General features: G+C 36.5%; 1 pseudogene; it reads right to left on the bottom strand.

The window, feature by feature from the left end:
- Positions 1–4,245: 4,245 nt before the first annotated feature.
- LOC145267322 (U2 spliceosomal RNA) lies at positions 4,246–4,392 on the bottom strand (annotated as a pseudogene).
- Between the last annotated feature and the right edge of the window lie 3,648 nt (positions 4,393–8,040).

Raw genomic sequence — 8,040 nt, 5'->3', positions numbered from 1 at the left:
AATGTTTTTATTTTGATTCCAGCTGATGACACCTAAGCCACATTTATTTTACTTGTGACATCACTATTATACAAAGAGTAGAATACAATATCATATAATCAATAGAGAATAGGCTCTGTAGTAATAAATACGAAATCTGCTTGAATTAAAATATCATATTTAAGCGTATTTAACGACAGGGCAAAGCTGGGCGCCCTGATATTATTTTAAACTTATTTTTTAAAATTTATTTGATGGAAATATGAATTTAAGTGAATCTTTAACAAAATTTAAAGACAGCTATTAAGTGTTATTTAGTAACTTGTGACACCATTAAAAAACCCTAACCCTAACCCTAACCCTAACCCTAACCCTGTGATATATCTACCACAAATAACAATGGCCAATGACTCTTTATCTGAAAGTACATCTTTTAAACTCCTCGGCCTAACGTTCACAGGAAACATGGGTTGGAACAATCATATTGAGAGTATCGCCAGGACTGCTGCGAAGAAAGTAGGTTCTCTCTACCGTGCTAGAAAGATACTAATGCCCGAAAGTATCCTATACCTCTATAAGGTCACCATTCGCCCATGTATGGAGTATTGTTGTCATATTTGGGCTGGTGCATCTTCCATTAGTCTCTCGCTCCTAGACAAGGTTCAAAAGAGAGTCGCCAATCTGATAGGTCCTGAACTGTCATCTAAACTTCAGCCTCTGTTCCATCGACGAAACGTTGCATCCCTCTGCCTGTTCTACAAGTATTTTGACGGTGAATGCTCGAACTGTAAGCACTTATGCCCTCTCAACGTAAATACCCCCGACAAACCCGACAAGCAGCTAAATCCCACCCCTACACAGTAGAGATCCCTAGATGTAAGAGAGCCTTATACTCGAGTAGTTTCTTCCCCAGAACAGCTAGACTTTGAAATTCCCTTCCATATCCCTGCTTCCCCAACTGTATTGACATGCAGAAGTTCAAGTGCACCATGAACCGACATCTTGCTGGCCAACTCCCTACACAGTACTCCTGATGCCTATGTCCCTGATAATAGCCCCCTACAACAAAGTGGCAATGTGCTTTGTTTGGGGTGAAAATGTAAAAAAAAAAATGAACGGTAATAGGGATTAAGAATATTTGCAAACTATACATATATTGGTATATTTAGGCAGCCTTTTTTCATTCAAGCAAACTATTAAGTGCGACGGAGACACTTTGCTTTATGATACTTTTTTCCCCCGTAAAAACTTTTTATATCAAAATCGAAAATATTAATGAAGGTTCCATAATTGCTACCGTCACGAGCACTTTCGATTCGTCCACGAATCATCTTCAAGTGTTGAGGAAGTAAAAGTGAGAAGGAGTTAAAAATTCATAGCAGTGAAATCGAAAGAGAACAATTTTGATTTCGTTTATTTATTTATTTATTTATTTGTTTTTTTGTTCATCAATTTAGTCATTAGTTTATAAGAATGTGAATCATAGTAAAATCACTGGCAAATCAGTTTTCCCGTCATTTATTACGAAAGGTGTACAATTGTATGTAAATATAATACGAGTGTGAAATATCAAACGTCTAATTCTTGTGGAGCAGCTACTAGCAGAGAGACCCGACATTGCCCGGGGTTGAATGATCAACAAACGTTTCACCCTACAATATTTTTATTGTCATCGAAATCAGTGAAATCACCTTTTTTCTTTTCACTCAAATCGGTTGATTGCCTGCTCTAGTTGGGGACCCCTCATAGGGAATCGGGAGGAAACTTCAGAAGCCTCCCAGCAGCGACTTAGTCCTCAATACATTGTAATCTACATTGCACTGTAGAGAACCTACTGTTGATTTTATAAAATTATTTTTTATATATAATGGCTTGAATTAAAGTTTACAATGCAATAGACAAGTATCATACTCCAGTGCACCAGAAAGAATCTTCATACGCCTCCCCGCAGTGACTTAGTACACAATACAGTGTAGTCTACATTGCACTGTAGAGAATTTACGGTTTTATAAAATTATTTACATAATGGCTTTACTTAAAGTTTAAAATGCAAAAGTCACGTGTCATGCATTAATTGTGCTTTAAACGGAAACATTCATCGCAAACGCGCTCCTTTCATATTAAAGAACCTACTGTTGATTTTATATGTCGGGCCTTTCTGCTTGTGTGGTAATAAAACTTCTTAAATGCACTTGTGATGTTAGGCTGTATGAGGCGTAAAAGTTAAAAGCGTTCGTTCTTTCTTTCATCGGAATGTTTCGATTATCGATATGTATCGAAGACATTCTGACACAAAACCTAAGTACACTGTCAGATACATAAAGTACATTTGTGTAAAATTTCATAAAAATCGGCCCAGCCATTGCGGAGTCTATAGGGAACGAACTCACACACACACACACACACACGCACACACGCACACACACATACACACACAAAGTTCCTTTTATATAATATATAGGTAGATAAGATTTTACACATTTTAAAATGAATTGTTCCTAAATTGAATACGATGTCATGACTCGAATTATGTCGTTTTCGTATATATATAGTGAAATTAATTTTATTTATACAAAGGATATGCAGCGGACGGATATTCTCACAGTTTTCACGTTAAGAAAGTGCTTGTCTCTATATATATAAAGTTATGTATGCGTATATGTTTATATGTTTCTATCTATCGGTTTCACTCCTAAACTAATTACGCAATCATTATGAATTTTGGAACATGGCTGCTAGGCGTAATGTAGAGTCATATACGCTATATTTAGTTCAACAAAAACGAGGTGGGAGCCCTTCGTAAAAATTATAATACGATCTTTATGAAATTTTACCAATAGGTATTAGACATTTATTTTTAGAAATATTCGCTGAATTTTTTTTTTTCTTGGTATCCTTGAATGCGTATATTGGCCAGGAGATTTGACGCAAGGTCAGGTGAACTTTGAAAGCGACAACACACTAGGATACGCGAACTCGGTTACAAAAAATATCTGAGGAGACCTGTCGGTATTCCCAGGCGATTAGCAATAAACTAAGCCGCTTTTCAAGGAGAAGACAAAGCCTGGGAAAGTGGATCTCTCAGATCTGCGCAGAACCATATCTCAGCCTAACAGGAAAAAAAAATCTCTATTAGACCGATTGCGAAGTGCATGCCCTCCTCTCTAAAAACTGCTGGTGGTAGAAGAGATTAAATTAGAAATGCATTGAAATAGGCATACAGCGTGCATTTTCGAATTTGCATGTTCATTGAGTGCGCACATAGCAGTGATGGAAGTGACGTGGATGGGAAGGTGGGGTCTGGACGACTTGTGCAGAAGAACGAGAGCATAACTTGTTTTCTGTTCTTCTCACAATCAGCGGGTCATTGAGTGCGTACCAAAGAGGCATCGTTTGTTGTCGCTATGGTGGCACGGAAAAATGGATATTGTAAGCAAACGTGGATATCGATAATTGTAACGGGTCTTAAAGAATGAATGTAGAAAGAGAAAGAGAGAATATGTGACTAATAGAAAGAAAGAAAGAAAGAAAGATGGAGAGGAAAAGTTGTAGTACCTATTTACTATGCCTCCCCACGGGACAGAGTTAGACACCAGGGTCGTTTTTTAACGTGGAGAAAAGGTACAAAAATAAAAATTGTCTCAGTCGTGAAAGATTGATCCTCCACCGAAAGAGAACAAGAAATAGAAGTGCAGCATCTGAAGAACAGATACTACACTTTGATCTTTGTATTTATTTGCTTCCCCACGTAGCAAATTAGGCACAAGGCCGTTTTTTAATGTGGAGATGGAGGGAAGGGGGGAGGGAAGGGGGCACCAGCTCCCGAGAGGTGGGAAATGGGAGCTGGATTAGAAACTGTTGGTATGAAGGGTTGCCCCTTCAGTGACCAAGTTTAGATATGTGGGGTTGGCCCCACATATGGTCCTTGCTAGTCATAGCTGGTCATTGCTAGTCATAGCTTTGCAGCATCTGCCGGAACAGATGGTATTTATTTGCTCCCCCACCGAGCAAATTAGGCACAAGGCCGATTTTTAATGTGAGGAGTGAAGGGAGGGGGAAGGGGAAAAGGGGACCAGCTCCCGAGAGGTGGGAAATGGGAGCTGGTTAAAGGTCAGACATGTGGGGTTGCCCCCACATCTGGTCTTTGCTAGTCATAGCTTGCAGCATCTGCCGGAACAGATGGTATTTATTTGCTCCCCCACTGAGCAAATTAGGCACAAGGCCGTTTTTAATGTGAGGTAAAAACCAGCTCCCCTAAAAGTAGGCAAAAAGGGGGCACTCTGGTTACTAAAAATAATAATTGTCCCAGTATAGAGGGTTTCCCCTCCATTGACTGGTACAAATTATCTTAAGTGCAGCATCTGCCGGAACAGATACTACACTTTGATCTTGACCAAAAGGCCAAGAAAAAAAAGTTGTAGCACCGGATTGTTCATTTGTTCTTGAACTACTTTTAGGATTTTAACTTTAGATCTCGATAAAGAGTCTTTGAGATAGATAGATAGATAGATAGATAGAGAGAGAGAGAGAGAGAGAGAGAGAGAGAGAGAGAGAGAGAGAGAGAGAAAATGGTAGAAACAAACGAAGAATAAAAAAAGGCATGAAAACATAAAGTTTTAGTGCATATTCGTTAGTTTGTCATTTGTCGAACCGCTTCTAAATTTTGAGGTATAAACAGCAATAGTAGAAAGTAAACCTTTACTTCCGGTCGCCTCGTAACTCTAGCTTCCCTTATTTTGTCCTCACATTCCATGATTAATTTTTCTGACAAAGGCGAAAGAAGTTCTGTTTTTTATGTTTTCTCTATCCAAATATATACATCTAACACTTATCGTTGGCTAGTTTTCACCTCGGGGTATATATATATATATATATATATATATATATATATATATATATATATATATATATATATATATATATATATTTTAGTTCCTTACATCAAGTGGCTCCATACATTGTCTCGAACGATTTCGATTAAAATTTAGAAAAAAAAAAAAAAAAAAAAAAAAAATGTTCAAACTACATTACCAACGTTAGGTATAATTAAGATCAAAGTGTAGTATCTGTTCCGGCAGATACTGCAAGCTATGACTAGCTATGACTAGCAAAGACCAGATGTGGGGGCAACCCCACATGCCTGACCTTTAACCAGCTCCCATTTCCCACCTCTCGGGAGCTGGTCCCCATTTTCCCTTCCCCCTCCCTTCACTCCTCACATTAAAAATCGGCCTTGTGCCTAATTTGCTCGGTGGGGGAGCAAATAAATACCATCTGTTCCGGCAGATACTGCAAGCTATGACTAGCTATGACTAGCAAAGACCAGATGTGGGGGCAACCCCACATGCCTGACCTTTAACCAGCTCCCATTTCCCACCTCTCGGGAGCTGGTCCCCTTTTCCCTTCCCCCTCCCTTCACTCCTCACATTAAAAATTGGCCTTGTGCCTAATTTGCTCGGTGGGGGAGCAAATAAATACCATCTGTTCCGACAGATACTGCAAGCTAGGACTAGCTATGACTAGCAAAGACCAGATGTGGGGGCAACCCCACATGCCTGACCTTTAACCAGCTCCCATTTCCCACCTCTCGGGAGCTGGTCCCCTTTTTCCCTTCCCCTCCCTTCACTCCTCACTTTAAAAATTGGCCTTGTGCCTAATTTTCTCGGTGGGGGAGCAAATAAATACCATCTGTTCTTCAGATGCTGCACTTCCATTTCTTGTTCTCTTTCGGTGGAGGCATAGTAAATAGGTACAATCAAAAAGAGCACGATAATATTGAGCGATCTGCGTTTACATTGATGACGTCATCCATTTTGACGTTATCTTTGTCTAACGTCACCCAGTATGCATAGAAACAAAATAACCAAACAGGCTGTATAAGGTAGTAAGTTTAGTCAAAATCGCCAGGTCTTTCTTTCATCGTTTTCTTTTCTGTTTTTTTTTTTTTCGATTATCGGTAGGTATCGAAGATATTCGGATATAAAACCTATCTATGAACACTACGAAGCATAAGAAGTACATTTGTGTCAAATTTAAAAAAAAAAAAATCGGCCCAGCCGTTTAGGAGTCCATAGGGAACGAATTCTCACACACAAAGAGAGTTTCAAAATTTATTGTTCGACTGAATACTCACAAAAACAATTAACAAGGTCCTTATTTCGCAGAGTTTCAAAGAATGCTATCTTTGCTATTCTTATTAGAGGACAGAAAGGAATCAGCAAATTATATTTGTAAAAGTGCTAGCATTTACTGGTTATGGCATCAAATGAAACCGCAATTTATTATAGTTATAAATTGCCAAGAAAAACAAGCTACAAAAATATTGGATACGTAAATAAAACAAAAATCTAACTGCGTATAATATTTCAGCTTGCATGAATATTATATATATATATATATACACACATAGAAATATATATATATATATATATATATATATATATATATATATATATATATATATATACTTATATGTAATGTACTGAGTTCGGGTAATTCAGTAAATTTTCATATACCAATAGGTTTTAAGCCCAAAATGGTTGACTTAAGGATTAAGCTACAAAATTATCACATTTCATAATTGAGCATTAATATACTGTGTGTGCAAAATCAAGACTTCAAGACAAGGTGTTGATGGCAACAGAAAGTGCATTTCATTTTACGTTACAATTGTTTCAATTGTCTAGTTCGACAATTTCAAGTATTATATCGTTTGCTGGTTTTGGAAAATTTTCAAACGATATAATGCTTGAAATTGTCGAACTAGACATTGAAACAATTGTAACGTAAAATGAAATACACTTTTTGTTGCCATCAACACTTTGTCTTGAAATATTATGCGCGGTTTGTTTTTTGGGGTTTTTTTACGTATTTGACATTTATATATATATATATATATATATATATATATATATATATATATATATATATACCATTTTATCTATTTGGTTACACATGTTTCGGATGTTGGACCATGTTTACGATCTAACAGCCTCGTCAGACTTTACAAAAATGGTTGTTATAATTAGGAAGAAGTGTTTTAGAAGAAATTCGAAAAAAAGGGGTTAGGAGATAATAAGTGGGAGGGAGACGGGTATTAACAATATTTCAGTTTTGAAGGTTAAAATACATTAGATTGTATTGTGTGTGGGAGGTAGCAGATTCAGGTAGGCGTGGGTGGAGATATATGGATATAGGGAGGAGGATGTTGAGAGAGGATGGTAAAGAAAAAAGAAAGGGGGTAAGGAGAAGAAGGGGGGAGTTTCAATTTTTAGGTTTTAAATTTTAACTGCTTTTTGCTTGTTCAGCAAGGTATATTAAGTAGATGATAGAGAGAGGGAGAGAGGGAAAGGGTTAGTGTAGATGTCATGTTGTTGACAGGTACAGGGTTCCATTTAAAATTTTCATAGTTGCTATAGGTCGACTTGTTCATGTCATATATATATATATACATATATATACATATTTATATACATATATATATATATACATATTTATATACATATATAGATATACATACACATATATATACACATATGTATATACATAATACATACATATATATATATATATATACATACATATATATATATATATATATTTTAAAATTGTATATATAGACATCAAACAACCTTCCCATACGCACACATATTCGTCCTTTCCCGACATGGGTTGGATTTTAAAAAACTGTCCTTTTTCGCACGATCTATGACTTTTTCTTTTATCACATTTTTATTTCAATTATCCTGAAGATGTCCTCTGAGACAAGGACGAAACGTTGATTTTTTAATAATTTCATTCGGTTTTTTCTATTTTTTCTTTAAACATAACGTCAACCACCGCTGGTACATTTTTTCATTCCTTATACATATATATATATATATATATATATATATATATATATATATATATATATATATATATACTAGCATGGGTGCCCGGCGTTGCCCGGGTGTTTGGAGGTGTATGTTAAGCAAAAACAATAAAAAAAAGCGGTCATTTTTTTTAAATTTGACCCCTATTATGACCCCATAAAATTTATTGTTTTTGGCTCAACTCAAG

This window comes from Euprymna scolopes, chromosome 42 (assembly GCF_053919585.1).
Source record: "Euprymna scolopes isolate OS-2025 chromosome 42, ASM5391958v1, whole genome shotgun sequence".
Taxonomy (NCBI): Eukaryota; Metazoa; Mollusca; class Cephalopoda; order Sepiida; family Sepiolidae; genus Euprymna; species Euprymna scolopes.
The sequence above is the reverse complement of the archived record's forward strand: the minus strand, read 5'-3'. Positions and strand labels throughout refer to the sequence as shown.